General features: G+C 43.8%; 1 protein-coding gene across 3 annotated transcripts in view; it reads left to right on the top strand.

Annotated features, from left to right (window-relative positions):
* Positions 1–5,306: 5,306 nt before the first annotated feature.
* The window catches only part of plekhf2 (pleckstrin homology domain containing, family F (with FYVE domain) member 2), a 44,525-nt gene continuing 25,054 nt past the window's right edge, over positions 5,307–24,777 (top strand). Inside the window, exon 1 of one of the 3 annotated variants that reach the window (XM_078215961.1) lies at positions 5,307–5,495. The gene's annotated coding sequence lies outside the window, so the exon portion shown is untranslated. Of the gene's footprint in view, positions 5,496–6,074; positions 6,194–24,777 lie in introns of those variants that run through there. The other 2 variants (XM_078215964.1, XM_078215963.1) reach the window with 2 other exon arrangements.

The raw sequence follows: 24,777 nt of genomic DNA, 5'->3' as shown, positions 1-24,777 counted from the left end.
ATGAGATTCATTCCCATTTCATTACAAAAAGGAAGAAAAAACATAAAACAACAAAACACTCTCTCATTCTTTCAGCAGTGATTGGTTTTATCTCTTCTGAATCCTAACTTCTTTAAGTTCTGGACAAGACATCCCCAATCATATTGCATTTCCAGGGAATAAGGATGATTTTGAAGTGGTACGGTTGGAGGAACAAACTTCAATGAATAGCCTAGCATTTCCGCAAAAGTTAATGGATTGTGGTCATTAAGACTGTGATCTCTCTGTACCTATTTTGGACAAATATCTCAAAGTGTTTGAGAGCCAGTAACAACCTGAGGGTTTCCTTCTCGACCATTTGAGCATTTCTTAGTGAAGTACCGGATTGGTCTCGCTATCCTGGATCCTGAACACCTCCCATCCCGATGTTGCTCGCATCAAAGGCCACTTAGGGGAGGTGATGGCCTAGTGGTATTATCGCTAGATTATTAATCCAGAAACTCAGTTAATGTTCTGGGGACCGGGGTTCGAGTCCCACCACGGCAGGCGGTGGAATTTGAATTCAATAAAAAATATCTGGGATTAAGAGTCTACTGATGACCATGAAACCATTGTCAATTGTTGGAAAAGGACCTTGGGGTCCAGGTCCATAGGACTCTAAAATCGGCCCCGCAGGTGGAGGAGGTGGTTAAGAAGGCGTATGGTGTGCTGGCCTTTATCAATTGAGGGATTGAGTTTAGGAGTCCGGGGATAACGATGCAGCTATATAAGACCCTCGTCAGACCCCACTTGGAGTACTGTGCTCAGTTCTGGTCGCCTCATTACAGGCAGGATGTGGAAATGATTGAAAGGGTGCAGAGGAGATTTACAAAGATGTTGCCTGGATTGAGTGGCATGCCTTATGAGGATAGGCTGAGGGAGCTCGGTCTTTTCTCCTTGGAGAGACGTAGGATGAGAGAAGACCTAATAGAGGTATATAAGATGTTGAGAGGCATAGATCGAAGAGACTCTCAGAGGCTTTTTCCCAGGGTGGAAATGGCTGCTACGAGAGGACACAGGTTTAAAGTGCTGGGGGGTAGGTACAGGGGACATGTTAGGGGTAAGTTTTTCACACAGAGGGTGGTGGGCGAGTGGAATCGACTGCCGTCAGTGGTGGTGGAGGCAAACTCAATAGGGACTTTTAAGAGACTCCTGGATGAGTACATGGGACTTAATAGGATGGAGCATTATAGGTAGGCCTAGAAGGTAGGGATATGTTTGGCACAACTTGTGGGGCCGAAGGGCCTGTTTGTGCTGTAATTTTTCTATGTTTCTATGTTTCTATAAACCCATCTGGTACACTCATGTCCTTTAGGGAAGGAAATCTGCCGTCCTTACCTGGTCTGGCCTACATGTGACTCCAGAGCCACAACAATGTGGTTGACTCTTGACTGCCCTCCAAGGGCAACTAGGGATGTGCAATAAATGCTGTCCAGCCAGTGCCACCCATGTCCCATGACTGAATAGAGAAAAACTTCAAATGCTTGGGGCGGGATTTTCCGGCCGTGCTCACCCCAAAACTAGAAAATCTTGCCTGAGGTCAACAGACCTTTGCATGGCTCCCCATCCCCTTGCCCCCTCACCCCACCTGCAATTCCCATGGCAGGTGGGACGGGAAAACTCCCCCCTTGATTAAAATTCAGGACTACAAGCACTGGTTTGCCTTTTAAAATGGCCTTCAGCTTTTCGAAAGCTGTCTGGCATTTCTCAGTCCATACTACCTTTGCTTTTATCTGTAGAAGGTCTGTCAGTGGGGCAGCTACTGTGCTAAAGTTCAAAACGAACTTGTGGAACCCACACATCCCCAAGAACCTCATGATTTCGTGGTGGGAATGGGGATCTAGGCTATGGCTTGTACCTTGGCACCCCCCCCGGCAGTATTGGCCTTGAGCCACTACATGTCCGAGATAGGTCACTTTAACTTCAGTGAACTTGCTCTTTATGAGATTCATCACTGGGTCAGCTGACTACTCTTTGGATAAGGGCTTCCAGTTGTTCCACGTGGATTTGCCAGGTGTTGCACACTAGGAGGTCATCCAGGTACACTACACAATTGGACAAGCCCACCACTACCTGGTTCATCAGCCTTTTGAAATTAGCTAGGACAATTTGGAGTCTAAAGGACATAACCTGACACTGGTGTAACTCATCTGGATTCACAAAAGCAGAGATTTCCTACTCGCGGGCCATCAAGGCCTGCCAGTTTCCCTTGAGCAAATCTACTTTTGTGATATAGACGGCTTAACCTCCCCTATCTATGCAGTCTTCCAGCTGGTGTATTGGGTAGGAGTCAGCTTGGGTCACTGCATTAATTTTTCAGTAGTAAGTGCAGAGCTTTGTAGAGCCATCTGGCTTGAGCATGAGTACAACTAGGAAGTTCCAGCTACTGTTACCAGGTTCTATTAGTTGGTGTTCCAGCATGTACTTAATCTCCTCTAGACCTGGGTCAGCTTTGCTGGGTCTAGACAGTGATGGGATGTTGCCTAATGGGAGGCAGCGGGTAGTAGTGGGTTCAATGTGGGCCTCGCCCATGTCTGTGTCCAATTCATCTGAATTGCTACCCTCATTCTCCCGCTGAGTGACAATGAGACAGACTGTTACTCACTTACCCCTTCTCGGCTGTGACGTTCCTTTATCATGTTGACATGACACAACCTTTGCTCTTTCCCCGATCTGGGGCATCGATTAGGTAGATCACTTCCCCAAGCTTCGTTGGTTTAAATTTAACTTAAAAGATCTTGCATTGTGCAATGAGGAAGGGCTAATTAATAACCGTGTTGTAAAGGAACGTTTAGGGAAGAATGACCATGATATGATGGAATTTTACATGAAGTTTGAAAGCGGTATGGTCCGATCTGAAGCCATGATCTTATATTTGAAGTTGCCTATGGTGGACTGGAAAACCTAATTAAAAGGGTTGACAGTAAACAAGCAATGGCTAGCATTTTGAAAATGAATACATGATTTACAACAAATATACATTCATTTGAGGCATAAATGGACTCCAGCTGTGGCTAACAAGAGAAGTGAAATATTATATTAGATAATTAGGCTTACAAAGTTGCCAAAAAATAGAGAGCCTGAGGATTAAGAGGGAATTAGAATTTAGCAAAGGAAGACAAATAAACTGCTAAAGAAAGGGAAAATAGAATATGAAAGTACATTAACGGAAAACATTAAATCAGACCGTAAAAGCTTCTGTAGGTATGTATAAAGGAAAAGATTAACAAAGATAAATGTGGGCCCACTACAGGCAGAGACACAGAAGGAGGGAGTGAAACAAAGATTCAGCAGACTGATTCCTGGGATGGTGGGATTGTCCTATGAGGAGAGATTGAGGAGACTGGGCCTATAATCTCTAGAGTTCAGAAGAACGAGAGGTGATCTCATTGAAACATACAAAATTCTCACAGGACGTGACAGGGTAGATGCAGGAATAATGTTTCCACTGGCTGGGGTGTCTCGAACAAGGAGACAGAATAAAGAGTAGGACAATTAGTACCGAGACAAGGGGAGATTTTTCATTTAGAGGGTGGTGAATCATTGGAATTCTTAACTCCAGTGGGCCTGTGGCAGTTCAGCCATTGAATATGTCCAAAGCAGGGATCGATAAATTTCTAGATAGTAAAGATACCAAGGTAGTGCAGGAAAATTACTCCGAGGCAGATGATCAGCCATGATCTAGTTGTCTATACCTGCTCCTTTCCTTCTCTTTCTTGATCTGATCTTTCCTGATCTTCCTCTACATCCTATCTGTGTGTGACTATAACACTATATTCTGCATCCTCTCCTTTACTTCTCCCTTATGTACTCGATGAACAATATGTTTTTGTCTGTATAATGTGCAAGAAACAATACTTTTCACTGTATCCCAATACATGTGACAATAATAAATCAAATCAAATTGAATGGCCTACTCCAGCTCCTATTTCCTATGTTCCTGTGTAACATAGATAAACTGACAGCTTATTAAAGGCACATTTATAAAAAAACAACTGCAGCTGCTCCAGCAGTAATGTTAAAAGCTAACTGGCAGTTTATATTGATTCACTTTTGAAAAAAAGCAACTCATGATTTTTTACCAAAACAAATTACTGTGGATGCTGGAATCTGAAACAAAAATGGAAAATGTTGGAAAATCTCAGCAGGTCAAACAGCATCTGTGGAGAGAGAGAATAAAGCCAGCGTTTGGAGTATGGATGACCTAAAGGTGCTGTCAGACCTGCTGAAAATTTTCCAACATTTTCTGTTGTTGTTTCATTTTTTTAAATATCAGGTTTCTTGATTTTTAAGCATCAGCTCTGTTTTTTTTTGAGACCGCAGGACTGTCATTGTTATCTTTTGATTTGAATTAGAAACATAGAAACTAGAAGCAGGAGAAGGCTATTCGGCCTTTTGAGCCTGCTCCGCCATTCATTTTGATCATGACTGATCATCAAATTCAATATCCTGATCCGCCTTTCCCCATATCCCTTGATCTCTTTAGCCCCAAGAGCTATATCTAATTTCTTCTTGAAATTAGACGTTTTGGCCTCAACTACTTTCTGTGGTAGTGAATTCCACACATTCACCACCCTCTGAGTGAAGGAATATCTTCTCACTTCAGTTCTAAAAGGTTTATCCGTTATCCTCAAACTATGACCCCCTAGTTCTGGACTCCCCCACCATTGGGAACATTCATAAGAACATAAGAACTAGGAGTAGGCCATCTGGCCCCTTAAGCCTGCTCCGCCATTCAATAAGATAATGGCTGATCTTTTTGTGGACTCAGCTCCACTTACCCACCCGCTCACCATAATCATTAATTCCTTTACTGTTCAAAAATGTATCTATCCTTGCCTTAAGGGCACTCACCTGATGAAGGAGCAGCACTCCGAAAGCTCGTGCTACCAAATAAATCTGTTGGACTTTAACCTGGTGTGGTGAGATTACTTACTGATTTATTATTGTCCCATGTATTGGGATACAGTGAAAAGTATTGATTTAATTTTTTATTGTCACATGTATTGGGATACAGTTAAAGGTGTTGTTTCTTATCTTTTGCGGTTCTGTGTGTTTTTCTTTGGTCTGATTACGGCCAACCTCATGTTAAAGGTGTTATCGCAATGCAGGGTGCACAGTGTGGCCTGTGGTTTGCACCTTTGACTGACAGTGGTCTGCCGAGTGATGTAACCCTCTCCCTCTCACGTGGTGCGCGGGGATTCCCTCGGCTGGGCGCCGTCGCTTGACGGACGTGCTGACGTGTGCGGCGCGGCTGGATTGTGCGTGCGGACGTCGCGGGCGACGCCGGGGCTGTTCGCGATCCTGAGGCCAATCCCGTCGGCGCCATATTGCGATCCACTGGGGAGAAAGAAAGTGAGATAGAGAGAGAGAGGACGGCGGCGGCGGCGGGCAAAAAACTTTAGCAGAGAAGCTCCAAGAGCCGACATCCACTTCGGGCTGAAACAAACCGAGTTTAACGCCTGTCGAACTCAATGGTGAGCGCGAGGAAAGTAGAAGGCGGTACTTTCTGGAAGTTGCGAGCCCCGCGGTGGCCGTTGATTAAAGAGTGACGGTTAACCCTCTTCCCCCCCCCCCCCCCCCCCGGGACTCGGGGCAGCAGAGGAAAGCGACCCCCCCCCCCCCCCCCCGCTCACATCCAGCCGGGCCAGGCCCGTCAGTCAATCAGGGAGAGTCAGGACGGTCACCTTGGAGCTTGTCTGTCTGTGGCTCCCAACGACTAACAACAACCACCAGGGCGCTCCCGGGGCCAGGGTGGCTGCCTCCTCGGGAGAGAGGGAGCAGAGATCCCGGGGGAGGTCGCCCTGGGGATCTGGAGCAGACCCGGGGAGGGGACCCGGTTCCTGAGGTGGAAGAGAGGGAGGGAGGGGTCCTGGATTCTCCTCCGTTTGCAAAGTGTTGACATGTGTCGCCTTGTGTTTGAAATTTCTCATTCCCCTCCCCTCCCAAAAAGAAACACTCAAAACTATCCCTGGTGTTCTTGAAACGACACTTTCTGTTCCTCTGAAGTTTCACAGCGATTTTTTTTTTGGCCCTTGTGACCCTCCCAAATTATTTATACTCTCAGATCGCAGGCGTTTACTTTTTAGTTTTCCCTCAAGAAAAAGGTCGTAGCAACAAGTTGTTTTCTCAAGTTGTGGTTTCTGGGTGTGTGTTTTCTGGTCGGACTGGTAATGTGAGCTTTCCCTGGGCTTGAATTTGTCAATCACATATTGGAGTTGTTTTGATTGAACTTGTGTGTAAAATTGACATGCAAATTTCGTGTTGTCAAAGAAAAAAATACAGCGTTTAAATTGGTTGATGTCAGTTAAAATATTCAGGACTATCAGTGCAAATGTACAAATCTCGGACAGAATGCCACTCCTTTCTATCCCGTTTACCTCCGTTCTCATTCAGATCCGCAGCCAACAGTAGTTTAAGACAAGTTATCAGGTCTGAAAGCATGAAGCATTTCATACAAAGGGTGGTGCAAATTTGGAATTTTCTTCCTCAAAAGTTTGAGAGTGTTTGGTTAAGTTGAATCTGTCAAGGCAGATCAATAGGTTTTTGTCGGGTACGGGTATCGAGAGTAACAAAAGAGCGTCAAAAAGCGGGTAAATGGAGTCCAGGTAAGGATCAGCCATCGAATGGCAGAACATATTTGAAGGTTTGAATGGCCCACTCCTGTTCCTGTGTACTCAGATTTAACTCTTAAATGGTCATAAGCAGTCAATTTATAATTATCCTGATACTTGATTGAATTGATGTGTTTATTTTGCAGCACTCGTTATAGCAGTATTTTTGAAATGGCTTATTTGCTGGCAAGATCGTATGTAATTTTATTAAAGTTATCAAAGCACGTTACAAGTGAAGGTGCACCTTTACTTTAAGTTTTACTCAGAGTAAATGAACCATTTTTAAATTAATTGCATTGGAGCAATATTTCTGCACTTTAGTGTGAATAATCTTTTGTTCACTGAGCTGTTCGAGTTGCTGGTACTATTAAACTTGATGGTTATTTGAAGTTTGACTGATATGATGGTGACTTTATTCAAGAAAATTTGAGGTATTTATACTTTGTATAAGTTTACAATGTCAAGAATTAGTCATTTGTGATTGAGCTTTGTCGGTGCAAACTTATAATTTAACTAAAGTTCACTTAGCTTTTACAGAGGTGAGATGTCATTGCAATCATGTTCAGGACTGTTGGCTTTAAGAAAATAATACTTTTCTGGTAGGAAATGTGATGTTTGTGTAGTGATTAATAAGCAATTTTTATATTAGTTAAGCTGACTTTGTACGCTGTTTTGTCTAACCTCCAAAGTCCTATATAGATCTTGCATAAAATGTATTTGTATTATTAGAAAAGAAACTTTGGGAGAAGTCAATTTTTCCTATTAAAGTTCAAGAAAACTGCCCAAAGTTTTACTAACAACGTATCAAAATATGTAGAAATTACAGCACAAAAGTGTTTATCCTTCAAATATTTCTATAATCAAAATTTCAGCTTGTATGGCATAGTATCCATCCCCTTATAGATCATTATTTTTTCCTTATCCCTATGTCAAGTGATTTGGAATATTTTCCATGTTAAAGGATTATGTCTTGAAGATGGAATACTTTGGCAAGTCACTGGGATGATCCAACTGTCAAAGGAAGAGAGGCCAAAGGTTTGATGAAGGAAATAAGATGGCAGTCACAAATGATGTCTGTGGATGTGGTGAAAACCGGATTATGGGGCCTTGAGCATAGCTTACCCGCGAGCTCAATTGTGACGCTGTAGTTGTACATGGATGTGTAAAGTGGGTTTGCAGCAAGTATGTAATTGATTCAGAGGGAAAATCTACGTGAACATTAGGTTGCAATGTCAATGAGGTTGAAAGTTATGAAAAAGCTTTATTAAATGGTTATATTGCTCCCCAATTTGCTGATGGAGGAGACTTGGTGATGGTACCATTAAGTCAAGGGGAGTTTACTGGGCTTCCTTTTGTTGGAGATGGTTATTACCTGGCATTGGGTAGTGTAAATGCTTCTGGCTACTTGCCAGCCAAAGCCTGGATGTTATATAAGCTCTGTTGCTGACTGGAGTGAGTTCTTTATTATTAAAGGGGTTGTAAATTGAACTGAACGTTGTAGAAATGTCAGCAGGTAATGTGACATTGTCAAAGATTGAAGGTCATTGAACCAGCAAGTGTGGTTAGGCCAAAGAGTGTTTCCCTTGGATTGCGGTGATTGGTCTCAGCCACAGACATTTTCCTTCCTTCGTGCATGTCTCTGCCCACTGGATAGTTTTCCTGTTGCCCCTCCACTGTTTTCAATTCTGTTAAAATTGCTTGGTGCCATTTTTAGTGAAATGCTGCCTTGATGTCAGGGTGGTTATTCTCACATTGTCTCTGGCATTTTAGCCCTTGTGGCCATGTCTATTAATGCACTGATGAGATCTGAAACCAAGGGTTCAATGGGAACTTGAACTGAGTGTCAGTGGAGAGATGATTGGTGAGTCACTGTTGCTTGATGGCACTAACTCCTTCAGTCTCTTTACTGATTGGGAGTAGCTCGTCGAGCAGTAACTGACTGGGTTATAATGCAAACTGGGGCAGTCTTTCACATTGAGTAGATGCCAGTGTCAGTAACAGTCCTGGAACAGATTGGCTGGCAGGCCAGCTAGCTTTGCACAAATCATCAGGGCCACATCTGAGCATTGTCATGATCTCTAGTCTTTGGTGTGTCCATGGCGGTCAGCCACATTCTGCCTTGCGGAGTGAATCCAATTAGCTGGATAATCGAATAAAAACAGAAAATGCCGGAAATACTCAGCATATCAGGCAACATCTGTTAAAAGAAAGAAACAGCGTTAACGTTTCAGATCAAGGACCTATCATCAGAATTGAAAAGCTTCAGAAATGTAAAAGATTTTAAACAGGTGAGGTGAGGAAAGAGTAAAAGAGAAGGTCTGTGATAGAGTTGAGGAGTGAGTTACTGAGCACAATTGGCCATTGAGTCCATGCTGGCTCTTTAGAGCAATCCATTCCCTCAAAGTTTATTTCCCCAAGTGTTCAGCCAATTTCTTTTTGAAATCATTGTTCCACTCTGATCCACCATCCTTGTAGGCAGTGGCTTCCAGATCATTACCCCACAGTGTAAAATAAGTTCTTCCTCTCATTTCTCCTCTCACTTCTCATACCAAAACCTTAAATTTCTGTCTCCTTATTCTTGCGTCATCAGCTAATAGGAACAGCTTATTCAAATCTTTGCTCATCTTTTTTTCTTCCATAAAGGACCAGCCCCAGCTTCCCCAATCTAATTTTGTAGCTAAAATTCCTTGTACATAGAACAATTGTGGTAAATCCCCTCTGCACCTCTCGAGGATCTTAAAATGCTTTCTAAAGCATGGTGACCAGAACTTGGCGCAAAACGTAGTTACGGCATAACCAAAGCTTTCTAGAGGTTTGGCCTAACTTCCCTAGATCCTGTATGCTTTGCTGACTGCTCCATCAACATGTCCTGTCTTCAAAGGTCTATGCACATGAACCCCTGCATTCCTCCATCCCTGCGTGATCTTCACAGTATAATTAAGTTTATATGTGTTTCCTATCTATTCTGCCAAAATCTGTCACCTCCTACATCTCTATTGAATTCCATTTGCCACTTGTCTGCTTGTTCTGCCAGCCTATGCCCTGTTGTAGTCAATTGGTATAGTCCTCACCATTCAATATCATCAGCAAATGTTGACATTTTGCTGTATTCTAATATGCAAGTTAAGAAGGCCTTGTACAATGGTAGCGCCCCAACTGCTGGACCAGAAGCTCTGGGTTTGAGTCCAGCCGGGATATTGGGTTCATGTCACACTATTTGTAACGCCCACAGTTGCGTGGACCTGCAGAGTTTCACTGGCTGTCTTGTCTGGAGACAATACACATCTTTTTAGCCTGTCTTGATGCTCTCTCCACTCCCATTGTTTTGTTTCTTAAAGACTTGATTAGTTGTAAGCATTCGCATTCCAACCATTATTCATGTAAATTGAGTCTGTGTCTTTATAAACTCTGTTTGTGAACAGAATTCCCACTCACCTGAAGAAGGGGCTTAGAGCTTCGAAAGCTTGTGTGGCTTTTGCTACCAAATAAACCTGTTGGACTTTAACCTGGTGTTGTTAAACTTCTTACTTTGAGTCCAACACCAGGACTTGTTGACCATAGTGCATTCATAGTTCAATAGGCTGATCATCAGCTCAGAAATAGCTCCCTGCTATTGCCCTCAGGGTGAAAAACAGTATGGGAGTTGATTAAAGGCAAAATACTGCAGATGTTGGAACAGTGAAAATGCTGGAGAAATTCAGCAAGCCTGACAGCATCTGTGGAGAGAGAATAGAGCCAACGTTTCGAGTCTGGATGACCATTCTTTGGGTCAGCTCTGATGAAACAATGCCCACATCCCATGAATGAACAAAAAAACCTAGCCTGTAGTAACAAGGCATGCCCTTGCATCTTTTCTTGAACAAAGGTGTGAGATCAGCCATTTTCCAATCCACTGGCATTCCCCCTGTATCTCGAAGATTGGAAGATTACGGCAAGCCTTTCCACTAACTCCACTCACGTTTCGTTTAACTTGAGATGCAAGCCATTTGGACCAGGTGACTTATTCTAGGCATTGCCAGTTTTTCCAGCACATCCTATCAGTTTTTATTCCTCCCATTACCTTTTCTATCTCTGCTTCTACTGTTATTTTCAGCTTCTATTTTCTTAGCAAACGCTAACACAAAGTATTTCAGTATTCTTATGTTGCCACTCTAAGCATTTATCACCCCCTTTGTTCCTAATAGGCCCCATCTATCTCTTACCTACTTTCTATTTGCTTGCCTTAGAAGAAAAGTTACTTTTATTGTCACTGATCTATTCTCATTCTCTCCCAATCTTATATTCCTCTTCTTTTCTCCTCCCAACTTATGATATTTGTCTGGTTCTTGCTTGAAGAATTTGCCTGACATGCATCAACACTCTTGTTGCATCATATTTTCGATCTTCTTCATTACTCAATGAGGGCTAGCTGGCTTTGGTTCCTCTGTGTTTCCAATTTGTTCAAATATACATAGCCTGTACCTGAGAAATCTTTTTAAAGATAACTAATTGCTCTGTTACTGTTTTTTCTTGTCTTTGGTCCCATTTTACCCTGGTTAGATTCCCCCTTCATCTTACTGAAGTTAGCCCACTTCCGGTTTCAAAGTTCTACTCTAGATTGTTCCTTACTCTCCTCCATTACTAATATAAACCTTATGATCACTCTTGTATACGTGTTCACCACAGGCACTTGGTTCACCTCATTTCCCAATATTAAATCCAATGATGCTTCCTTCCTAGTTGGGTCAAGGAAGCTCTCCTAAACACATTTCTTAAATTCTTAATCAATGATCCCAATTGATATTTGGGTAAAGTCCCCCTGGTATCATCGCTCCCTAGGTCTTGTGCATCAGTGATTTCCCTTCTCATTTTGTGTGTTTACATTATAATCCTCTGTAATTTGCTCCTTTCTAATGTGGTACAACTTCCTTCCCTAGTACTATCCAGCACATTCCCCATCACGCACCTTATTCCTCTTTTCTATTTGTATGTGCTAGAGTCCACACAAAGTTCCCTGTCCTGTTATAGAGTCAGAGGTTTCTAGCATGGAAACAGGCCCTTTTCGGCCCAACTTGTCCATGCCGCCCCTTTTTTGTTAAAGCCCTAAGTTAGTCCCAATTGCCTGCATTTGGTCCATATCCCTCTATACCCATCTTACCCATGTAACTGTCTAAATGCTTTTTAAAAGACAAAATTGTACCCGCCTCTACTACTACTGGCAGCTTGTTCCAGACACTCACCACCCTCTGAAAAAATTGCCCCTCTGGATCCTTTTGTATCTCTCCCCTCACCTTAAACCTATGCCCTCTAGTTTTAGACTCCCCTACCTTTGGCAAAAGATATTGACTATCGAGCTGATCTATGCCCCTCATTATTTTATAGACCTCTATAAGATCACCCCTCAGTCTCCTACGCTCCAGAAATAAAAGTCCCAGTCTATCCAGCCTCTCTTTATAACTCAAACCATCAAGTCCCGGTAGCATCCTAGTAAATCTTTTCTGCACTCTTTCTAGTTTAATAATATCCTTTCTATAATAGGGTAACCAGAACTGTACACAGTATTCCAAGTGTGGCCTTACCAATGTTTTGTACAACTTCAACAAGGTGTCCTAACTGTATTCAATGTTCTGACCAAATGAAACCAAGCATGCAGAATGCCTTCTTCACCACTCTGTCCACCTGTGACTCCACTTTCAAGGAGCTATGAACCTGTACCCCTAGATCTCTTTGGTCCGTAACTCTCCCCAATGCCCTACCATTAACTGAGTAAGTCCTGCCCTGGTTCAATCTACCAAAATGCATTACCTTGCATTTTTCTAAATTAAACTCCATCTGCCATTTGTCAGCCCACTGGCCCAACTGATCAAGATCCCGTTGCAGTCCGAGAACCTTCATCATTGTCCACTATGCCACCAATTTTGGTGTCATCTGCAAACTTACTAACCACGCCTCCTACACTCTCATCCAAATCATTAATATAAATGACAAATAACAGTGGACCCAGCACTGATCACTGAGGCACACCGCTGGTCACAGACCTCCAGTTTGAAAAACAACCCTCTACAACTACCCTCTGGCTTCTGTCGTCAAGCCAATTTTGTATTCATTTCGCTACCTCACCCTGGATCCCGTGAGATTTAACCTTATGCAACAACCTACCATGCGGTACCTTGTCAAAGGCCTTGCTAAAGTCCATGTAGACAACATCAACTGCACTGCCCTCATCTACCTTCTTGGTTACCCCTTCCAAAAACTCAATCAAATTTGTGAGACATGATTTTCCACTCACAAAGCCATGCTGACAGTCCCTAATCAGTCCTTGCATCTCTAAATGCCTGTAGATCCTGTCTCTCAAAATACCTTCCAACAACTTACCCACCACAGATGTGAGGCTCACCTGGCCTGTAGTTCCCAGGCTTTTCCCTGCAGCCCTTTTTAAACAAAGGCACAACATTTGCCACCCTCCAATCTTCAGGCACCTCACCTGTGGCTGTCGATGAATCAAATATCTCTGCTAGGGGACCCGCAATTTCCTCCCTAGCCTCCCACAATGTCCTGGGATACACTTCGTCAGGTCCCGGGGATTTATCTATCTTGATGCGCTTTAAGACTTCCAGCACCACCTCCCCTGTAATATGTACCCTCCTCAAGACATCACTATTTATTTCCCTAAGTTCCCTAACATCCATGCTTTTCTCAACAGTAAATACTGAGGAGGAATATTCATTTAGGATCTCCCTATCTCTTGTGGATCCGCATATAGATTACCTTGTTGATCTTTAAGAGGCCCCATTCTCTCCCTAGTTACCCTTTTTTGGCCTTTATGTATTTGTAGAAGCTCTTTGGACTCTCCTTTGCCTTATCTGCCAAAACAATCTCGTGTCCCCTTTTTGTCCTCCCGATTTCTCTCTCAATTCTACTCCTACACCCCTTATACTCTTCAAGGGATTCACTTGATCCCAGCTGCCTATGCATGTCATGTGCCTCCTCCTTCTTGACCTGGGCCTCAATATCCCGAGCCATCCAGGGTTCCCGACTTCTGCCAGCCTTGCCCTTCACACTGAGAATGTGCTTACCCTGTACCCTGGTTAACACACTTTTGAAAGCCTCCCTTTTACCAGATGTCCCTTTGCCTTCCCACAGACTCCCCCCAATTAACTTTTGAAAGTTCCTGCCTGATACCATCAAAATTGGCTTGCCACAATTTAGAGTTTTAACTTTTGGGCCAGACCTATCATTCTCCATAGCTATCTTAAAACTAATAGAATTATGGTCACTGGTCCCAAAGTGATCCCTCACTAACACTTCTGTCACCTGTCCTTCCTTATTTCTCAAGAGGAGGTCAAGTTTTTCCCCCTTTCTAGTTGGGCCATCCACATACTGAATGAGAAATTCTTCCTGAATACACTCAACAAATTTCTCTCCATCCAATCCTCTAATACTATGGCTGTCCCAGTCAATGTTGGGAACATTAAAATCCCCTACTATTACCACCCTATTTTCTTGGAGCTATCTGTAATCTCCTTGCATATTTGCTCCTCAATTTCCTGCCGACTATTTGGGGGCCTATAGTACAACCCTATCAAAGTGATTTCCCCTTTCTTATTTCTCAGTTCTACCCATATAGACTCAGTGGGCGAACCCTCAGATATATCCCCTCTCAGTACTGCCGTGATGTTTTCCTTAATCAAAAGTGCAACTCCCCCTCCTCTCTTACCTCCTGTTCTATCTGTCCTTCTTGAATCGGTGCCTCTTGCCTCAGAATTAGTCCCGATGTTCCAAGAATCTGAAGCCCTACTGCCTGGACCTTGCTATCAAATCATACTTTGATCCTATCTTCCTATTTCTTCTCTGTTGGCATGTGAGAGTAATCCAGAGATTACTGCCTTCGAGATCGTACTCTTTAAATTCCTCCCTAACACATTACAGAAAACCAGTCTGCCCCTCTACTCCTTGTGCCCTTTTATAAAATCCAGGATCTCTGGAATCTTCTCCAATGTCTGCATTTCTACTCTTTGCTGTTCAGTCACCTGTTGGTAATAAGGTCTGGACTGCATGCCTTCACTCCCAGTACTATCCAAAGCTGAGGACTAGTTTGAGATCTGCACATATTCTGAAGAGTCAAAAAACAAAGAAAATTACAGCACAGGAACAGACCCATCGGCCCTCTAAGCCTGCACTGACCATGCTGCCCATTTGAACTAAAACCCCCTGCCCTTCTGGGGACCATTTCCCTCGATTCCCATCCTATTCATATATTTGTCAAGATGTCCCTTAAGCCACTATCGTATCTGTTTACACTACCTCCCCCGGCAGTGAATCCAGGCACCCACCACCCTCTGTGTAACAAAAAAACCTGCCTCATACCTCTCCTTTAAACCTTGCATCTTAAACTTATGCCCCCTAGTAATTGACTCTTCCACCCTGGGAAAAAGCTTCTGACTATCCACTCTGTCCATGCCCCTCATAATCTTGTAGACTTCATCAGGTCGCCCCTCAGCCTCCGTCATTCCAGTGAGAACAAACCAAATTTCTCCAACTTCTCCTCATAGCTTATGCCCTCCATACCAGGCAACATCCTGGTAAATCTTTTCTTTACCCTCTCCAAATGCCTCCACATCTTTCTGGTAGTGTGACAACCAGAATTGAACACTATATTCCAAGGGAGGCTGATCTAAGGTTCTATAAAGCTGCAACATGACTTGTCAATTTTTAAACTTGATGCCCCGGCCGATGAAGGCAAGCATGCTGTATACCTTCTTGACTACCTTCTCCCCCTGCGTTGCCACTTTCAGTGACTTGTGTACCTGTACACCCAGATCTCACTGACTGTCAATACTCATAAGGGTTCTGCCATTTACTATATATATTTCCCATCTGTATTAGACCTTCCAAAATGCATTACCTCACATTTGTCCGGATTAAACTTCATCTGCCATCTCTGTGCCCAAGCCTCCAACCGATCTATATCCTGCTGTATCCTCTGACAGTCCTCATCGCATCCGCAAATCCACCAACCTTTGTATCGCCTGCAAACTTACAAACCAGTGACATTTTCCTCTAAATCATTTATTTATATATATATATATCACAAACAGCGAAGGTCCCAGCAGTGATCTCTGAGGAATGCCACTAGTTATAGCCCTCCATTCACAAATTCACCCTTCCACTGCTACCCTCTGTCTTCTTTGACCGAGCCAGTTCTGTATCCATCTTGCCAGCTCACCTCTGATCCCATGCAACTTCACCTTCTGCACCAGTCTGCCATGAGGGACATTGTCAAAGGCCTTACTGAAGTCCATGTAGACAACATCCACTGCCCTACCCTCATTAATCATCTTCGTAACTTCCTCGAAAAACTCGATCAAGTTAGTGAGACATGACTTCCCCTTCACAAAACCATGTTGCCGTTTGCTAATACGTCCATTTATTTCCAAGTGGGAATAAATCCTGTCTCGAAGAATTCTCTCCAATAATTTCCCTACCACTGATGTAAGGCTCACCAGCCTATACTTAACTGGATTATCCTTGCTACCCTTCTTAAATAAAGGAACAACATTGGCTATTCTCCAATCCTCTGGGACCTCCCCTGTAGTCATGATGTGGAGATGCCGGCGTTGGACTGGGGTAAACACAGTAAGAAGTTTAACAACACCAGGTTAAAGTCCAACAGGTTTATTTGGTAGCAAAAGCCACACAAGCTTTCGGAGCTGCAAGCCCCTTCTTCAGGTGAGTGGGAATTCTGTTCACAAACAGAGCTTATAAAGACACAGACTCAATTTACATGAATAATGGTTGGAATGCAAATACTTACAACTAATCAAGTCTTTAAGAGACGAAACAATGTGAGTGGAGAGAGCATCAAGACAGGCTAAAAAGATGTGTATTGTCTCCAGACAAGACAGCCAGTGAAGCCAGTGAAACTCTGTGGGGGTTACAAATAGTGGGACATGAACCCAATATCCCGGTTGAGGCCGTCCTCGTGTGTGCGGAACTTGGCTATCAGTTTCTGCTCAGCGACTCTGCGCCGTCGTGTGTCGCGAAGGCCGCCTTGGAGAACGCTTACCCGAATATCAGAGGCCGAATGCCCGTGACCGCTGAAGTGCTCCCCAACAGGAAGAAAACAGTCTTGCCTGGTGATTGTCGAGCGGTGTTCATTCATCCGTTGTCGCAGCGTCTGCATAGTTTCCCCAATGTACCATGCCTCGGGACATCCTTTCTTGCAGCGTATCAGGTAGACAACGTTGGCCGAGTTGCAAGATTGGGACATGAACCCAATATCCCGGTTGAGGACGTCCTCGTGTGTGCGGAACTTGGCTATCAGTTTCTGCTCAGCGACTCTGCGCCGTCGTGTGTCGCGAAGGCCGCCTTGGAGAACGCTTACCCGAATATCAGAGTACCTCTTTCAGGTACACGGTACATACTCTTGCAACTCGGCCAACGTTGTCTACCTGATACGCTGCAAGAAAGGATGTCCCGAGGCATGGTACATTGGGGAAACTATGCAGACGTTGCGACAACGGATGAATGAACACCGCTCGACAATCACCAGGCAAGACTGTTCTCTTCCTGTTGGGGAGCACTTCAGCGGTCACGGGCATTCGGCCTCTGATATTCGGGTAAGCGTTCTCCAAGGCGGCCTTCGCGACACACGACGGCGCAGAGTCGCTGAGCAGAAACTGATGGCCAAGTTCCGCACACACGAGGACGGCCTCAACCGGGATATTGGGTTCATGTCCCACTATTTGTAACCCCCACAGAGTTTCACTGGCTGTCTTGTCTGGAGACAATACACATCTTTTTAGCCTGTCTTGATGCTCTCTCCACTCATGCTGTTTTGTTTCTTAAAGACTTGATTAGTTGTAAGTATTCGCATTCCAACCATTATTCATGTAAATTGAGTTTGTATCTTTATATGCTCTGTTTGTGAACAGAATTCCCACTCACCTGAAGAAGGGGCTTGCAGCTCCGAAAGCTTGTGTGGCTTTTGCTACCAAATAAACCTGTTGGACTTTAACCTGGTGTTGTTAAACTTCTTACTGTGACCTCCCCTGTAGCCAGTGAGGATGTAAAGATTTCTCTCAAGGCCCCAGCAATTTCTTCCCTTGCCTCTTTCAGTATTCTGGGGTATATCCCATCAGGCCCTGGGGACTTGTCTACCTTAATGAAGATGGCTGAACATGCATGCAAACACCGATCTTGACGCTTGCACTCATTGGCCAACTTTGATTGAGGATGGGATATTCTTGGTGTTTGGTTTTCCTGCTGCTTGATTACCTATGATGATTGTCCTCCAACCAATGGTTGAGGTGATGGTGTAGCTGTGATTGCTGCAATTGAACTCTGCTTTAAGGGGCACAAGTATTTCTTCAATTTCAGAAGCTGTGATCTGGAAATACCCTGCCTGAAAGGTGGTGGAAGTTGATTCGGTAGTAACCTTCAAAAGGGAAAAAACCCCAATGCTCCCTCCTTTTGCTCTCAACATGACCCAAACTATCTTCACATCCTTCCCTAGACTCATCATCCACCAAGTCCTTCTCGTTTTGGTGAATACTGACGCAAAGTACTCATTTAATATTGCACCCATTTCCTCTGGCTCCACATGTAGATTCCCTCCCCTTTGCCTGAGAGGGCCAACCCCTCCCTGGCTACTCTCTTGCTCTTTATGTATAAAAAGGAGCTTTGGGATTTTCCTTACTCCTGCTGGCCAATGACTTTTTGTGACCCCTTTTAGCCCTCCTGACTCCTTGCTTCAGTTTCTTTCTACTTTCCTTGTATTCCACACTTGCTTTCTGTGTTCCAGCCTCCTAGACTTGACAAATGCTTCCCTTTTCTTTTTGACTAGGCTCACAATAGCTCTCATTATCCAAGTTCCCGTAACCTGCCATACTTATCCTTCAGCTTTACAGTAACGTACTGGTCCTGAATTCCTATCAACTTGCACTTGAATGCCTCCCATATGACAGATGTTGATTTGCCCTCAACCATTTGCCCCCAATCTACATTCTTCAGTTCCTGTCTAATATTGTTGTAATTAGCCTTCCCCCAGTTTAGCACCTTCACCTGAGAACTGCACTTATTTTTATCCATCAGTACCTTAAAGCTTACTGAATTGTGGTCACTGTTCCTGAACTGCTCCCCTACTGAAACATCGATCACCTGGCCGGGCTCATTCCCCAATACCAGGTCCAGTAAGGCCCCTTCCCTAGTTGGACTATCTACACACTGTTTCAAGAAGCCCTCCTGGATGCTCCTTACAAACTCTGCCCCATCCACGCCCCTAGCACTAAATGAGTCCCAGTCAGTATAGGGGAAATTAAAATCACCCATTAGAACAACCTTGTTACTTTTGCACCTTGCCAAAATCTGCCTACACATCTGTTCCTCCTGCCACTTTTTACTCTTTCTGATGGCCACCCAACCTGTGTAGCCACCTCCTGTAATGTACCATCCAGGAGGCTGGACCCTACAACTCTCAGCCTCCCTGATGCATCCAGTGAATAACGCTCTCTCAAGCTTGGAAACACTCACTGTCAGTAAAACAAAGGAGATGGTCATCGACTTCAGAAAGCATAGTGGAGGACATGCACTGGTCTACATCAATGGTGATGAAGTGGTCAAGAGCTTCAAGTTTCTAGGTATCCAGAACACTAACATGTCCTGGTCCCTCCATGCTGACGCTATAGTTAAGAAAGCTTTCTCAGGAGGTTAAGGAAATTTGGCATGTCTGCTGCGACTCTCTCCAATTTTAACAGATGCACCATAGAATGCATTTTTTCTGGATGTATCACAGCTTGGCATGGCTTCTGCTAACCAGGACCACAAGAAACTACAAAGGTTTCTGAATGAAGCCCAGTCCATCGTGCAAACCAGCCTCTCATCTATTGATTCCGTCTACACTTCCTGCTGTCTCTGAAAAGCAGCCAGCATAATCAAGGACCCTGTGCACCCTAGACATACTCTCTTCCACCAAAAGGGGAAAAGGTACAAAAGTCTGAGAACGTGTACCAACTGACTCAAGAACAGCTGCTTCCCTGTTGCCATCCGATTTTTGAATGGACCTACCATATATTAAGCTATGTGTGTGTGACTGTAACACTATATTCTGCACCCTCTCTTTTCCTTCTCCTGTATGTACTGTATGAGGGGTATATTTTGTCTGTATAGCGCGCAAGAAACAATTCTTTTCACTGTATCCCAATACATGTGATAATAAATCAAATCACTGAGCTCAGGCTCAAACAGCAGGAGACACTTCATACACTCCCCAAGACACATGTCCCTCATGGCACTTGATTTTTAAGACAATAGGTCTCACTTGTATGGACAAGAGATTAAATGTCAGAGATTTGGCATTGCAAGGTTGGATAAGAGCCTTGGGAGGAAATTGATAAGGATAACCACATACCTTTTGGCTAAAGATGCATGCAAATACCGATCTTGACTCTTGCACTCATTTGCCAACTATAATTGAGGATGGGGTATTCTTGGTGTTTGGTTTTCCTGCTGCTTGATTATTTATGATTGTCCTCCAACCAATGGTTGAGGGGATAGTGTAGCTGTGATTGTTGCACTTGAACTCTGCTTTTAAGGGGCGCAAGTATTTCAATTTCAGAAACTGTGATCCCTGCCTGAAAGGTGGTGGAAGTTGACTCAGTAGTAACCTTCAAAATGGATTTAGGTATTTATTCGAAGCAGGGAATGGCCTGTGCCATTCATTATGGTCATGGCTGATCATCAAATTCAATACCCTGATCCTGCCTTCCCTCCCATATCCCTTTAGGCCCAAGAGCTATATCTAATTCCTTCTTGGAAATCTTACAATATTTTGGCCTCAACTACTTCCTGTGGTGGTGAATTCCACAAATTCACTACTGTCTGGGTGAAAAAATTTCTCCTTGCCTCTGTTCTAAAAGGTTTACCCCTTATTCTCTCACTATGACTCTTATTTCTGGATTCCCCACCATTGGAAACAGTCTTTGTGAATCTACCCTGTCTAATCCTGTTAAAATTTTATAAGTTTCTCTGAGATCCCGGCTCTCACTTCTAAACTCCATTGGATATAATTCTAACCGATTTGTTCTCTTCTCAAATGACAGTCCTGCCATCCAGGAATCAGCCTGATAAACCTTTACAGCACTCCCTCTATGGCAAGAACATCCTTCCTCAGATAAGGACACTGAAACTGCACACAATACTCCAGGTGTGGCCACACCAACACCCTATACAGTTGCAGTAAAACATCCCTATTCCTATACTCAAATCCTCTCACTATAAAGGCCAACATACCATTTGTCTTCGTTACTGCCTGCTGTACCTGCACGCTTACTTCCAGCAACTGATGCATGACAACACCAAGGTCTCACTGAATATCCACCTCTCAATTTATACCCATTCAAATAATCTGCCTTCCTTTTTTTTGCTACCGAAGTGGATAACCTCACATTTGTCCAAATAATATTGCATCTGCCATGCATATTCTCACTCACCCAGCCAGTCTAATTCACACTGAAGCATCTCTGCATCCCCCTCACAGCTCACCCTCCCACCAACTTTGTATCATCTGCAAATTTGGAGATAATAAATGAACAGTTGGGGTCCTAGCACCAGTGGGTTCTGTGGTATCCTGCTAGTCACTGCCTGCCAATTGGAAAAAGACCCAGGGTGGCACGGCACAGTGGTTAGCACTGCTGCCTCACAGCGCCGGGGACCCAGGTTCAATTCCGGCCTTGGGTGACTGTCTGTGTGGAGTTTGCACATTCTCCCCATGTCTGTGTGGGTTTCCTCTGGGTGCTCCAGTTTCCTCCCACAGTCCAAAGATGTACAGGTTAGGTTGATTGGTCATGATAAATTGCTCCTTAGCGTCAGGGGGATTAGAAGGGTAAATATGTGGGGTTACGGGGTTGGTACCTGGCTGGGATTGTTGCTGGTGCAGACTCGATAGGCTAAATGGCCGCCTCCTACACTGTAGATTCTATGATTCTATAACCCATTTATTCCAACTCTTTGCTTCTCCTCTGTGAACCAGCTTTTCATCCATCTCAAAAAACTACCTGCAATCCCATACGTGTTTGAGACCTTAGCAAGAGTCATTTAAAAGATTAAATCACATCTTATGGTTCTCCCTGGTCAACTCTACTAGTTACATTTTCAAAGGATTCTAGTAGATCTATTGAGCATGATTTCCCTTTCGTAAATCCGTGCTAATTTTGTGTGCTTTACAAATGCTCTGCTACGAAATCCTTGATAATGGACTGTCGCAACTTGCCTCCTACTGATGTTTGACTTATTGGTCTATAGTTCCCTGTTTTTCTGCACCTCCCATTTTTGAATGGCGGGCTTATATGAACTACCCTCCATTCTGTAGGAAGCATTTCAGAGTCCAAAGAATTTTGGAAAATGACCATCAATGGATCTATATCCAGGACTACTTTCCTTAAATACTTTGGGATGAAGATCATCAGGCCCCGTAGATTTATCTGCCTTCAATCCCATTAATTTCCCCGAATCCATTCCAGTATTGATTTCCTTCAGCTCCTCACTAAAATTTGTATTTCTCAGGACTCCTGTTACATTATTCATGCCTTCCTTTGTGAAGACAGAAGCTAAATATGAATTTAGTTCATCAGCCATTTCTTTGTTCCTGCCTGTCCTGTCCATGCTGGTGCTCTCCAAAAGCAACTACAGTAGTCCCACCCCCTCCACCCTTTTCCTGTAAACTTGTACATTTTTTTCCCCTAGATAACTGTCCAATTCTCTTGAAAGCCATAATTGAATCTGCCACCATACTTCCCAGGCATTATAAATCCTAACCACTGCATTTAAAAAAAAATCTTTTGGTATCTTTGCCATTTACCTTAAATCAATGTGCTGTGGTTTTTCTTTCATCCACCAATGGAAACAACGACTCCCTATCTCCTCTGTCCAGACCCTTCATGATTTTGAACACCTCTATCAAATCTCATCTTAAACTTCTCCGAGGAGAACAGCCTCTCTTTCTTCTGAATTTTATTCACAAAACTGAGATTCTGCTGAACCTTTTCTGCACTCACTGCAATGCCTCCGCGTCCTTCTTAAAGTGGCATCCAGAACTGAATGTAGTTGAGGCCCAACCAGTGTTTTCTATTGATTTAATATAACTTCCTTGTGTTTGTACTTTCTGTCCCTTTTTATAAAAATTAAGATTCTGTCTGACTTATTGATCACTATTCTCGGGAGATGGTGGCATACTGGACTAGTAATCCAGAATCCTGGAGGCATGAGTTCAAACCCCACCACAGCAGCTGGTGGAGTTTAAATTCAATTAATAAAACTGGGACATGATGTTAGTTTCAGTGAGCAGTTGCATTGCCCCTCTCACCAGCTGAAAAAGAATTGCACCCCAACCATATAACCTATGTTACAGTAACTTTCACCCAACCCTATATAATTTGTGCTCTTCATGCCCCTATTAAAGCAAAAGCTTCCTTTTTCCAGCCATTCCCCCCCTTCTCCCCATTCTCACTCCTGAATTGACAAGGATATCATAGTCAATTTGTGGTGGACCTGATTGCTCATCCTTGCACTTGTTATAGTCTACTCAGAAGCTATGACACAGTATGTGTTCTATCTATTTTTGGGACATAAAATGGATGTGATTTTACACCAAACCTGCTCCAACAGCATGGCCTTTAGCACTACCACATTAGTCATCACTGCTAGATGTCTCTGGTGGCTGTATGAAATCAGGATTGAGTTAATTTGCATATGGGAGAAGGCTACTTCTGCAAAATGCATAAAATATCTAAATGAAGTGTGTGTTATGCATGATCCTAACCAACAAATTTAAGTGTTGAAGGCTGAAGAAATGGTAGGCAAATTGGCTGTCTCAGCTTCAAAGTCAGACTGCACATCAGTGCTTTGTATCCTCTTGGTGATGCAGCAGGCCTAGTTTTCTTTTAAACAAGCTGCCTTTGGAGAAAGTATTGAAGTCAAGCTCCAGATCAGCATCGGACCTCAGCAAGATCCAGTCGTTGTTCTGAAAGGGGGCACAGGGATCATGACTACAGCTTACGGTTGTGTTGCATGCTGCTGCCCAATATGAACGTTGGAGGTTGAAGTTTGCAATGTAAAAATCAATGTGCAGTTTTTTCGGTGAAGTAAAAGTAATTGAGCTCCACCTATTTGTTCCCCAACTGAATTGCTGCTGTTCTTTGAGAGAAAGAAGCCTGCTGTCCATGCCTGGCTGGTCTATATGATTCCAGATCTACAGTGATGTGGTTGACTCTTTACTGCTCTCTGAAACGCCGAGCAAGCAGCAAAGTCTTGCCAGTGATGCTCACATCCCATGAATTCATTCGCACACCAGTGTAATTCTTTCTCAGGTTTGACTTCCTTTCCTGGCTGCTGCATTTGTATTGCTCCTACTCACAGAACGATAGAATAGAATCCGTACAGTGCAGAAGAGGCCATTCAATCTATCAAGTCTGCACTAATTCTGACATTATCTTAGCCAGGCCCCTTCCCCTGCCCTATCCCTGTCACCCCACACATTTAACATGGCTAATTCATATAACCTACACACTGTTGGACTGTGGGAGAAAACTGGAGGAAACCCACGCAGACACAGAATGTGCTCATGGGCTGAGTTCTGCATGAAGTACTGGGCAGCATGTCCACTGAGCCAATTACATCACCTTGTTTTCTCCACCCACCCTTGCCCTAGCCCAATCTTCAAACCCCACTCCAGTCTCTTTCTTCCCACATGCCTCTCCCCACCCCACCCCACCCACCTAAATCTCCTATCGCTCCTTTCTCCTTGTGTCTCAGGCCTAATTTTCTGTCCTCCCCACTGACCAATCTCTTGTGCAATCTCCTGATAACCAAAGCCAACCTAATCCTGCACGTCCGTGCTCCATCTCTACCACAAATAGCTTCCCTTTCCAGTCACACTTGAGCAGGATGAGATGCTGACATTACAAAGCGATGAGTGCTGTTTGGACTAAAGATCTAATGGGCTGCGCAAAGCCGTGTTTCAGAGACTTGGCAGGCACATGGTGGCTGAATGTAGCTGCTCTGTGGGCCACGATATGACATTTTTGGCCTTGTACAAAAAGTTTGACTTTACGCTAATTTATATTGTAAAGCAAATCTAAATGGGTGGGGATCAAAATATTAGGTCTACAAG

Source organism: Mustelus asterias, chromosome 7 (assembly GCF_964213995.1).
Source record: "Mustelus asterias chromosome 7, sMusAst1.hap1.1, whole genome shotgun sequence".
Classification (NCBI taxonomy): domain Eukaryota; kingdom Metazoa; phylum Chordata; class Chondrichthyes; order Carcharhiniformes; family Triakidae; genus Mustelus; species Mustelus asterias.
This window is presented reverse-complemented; position numbering and strand designations above follow the sequence as displayed.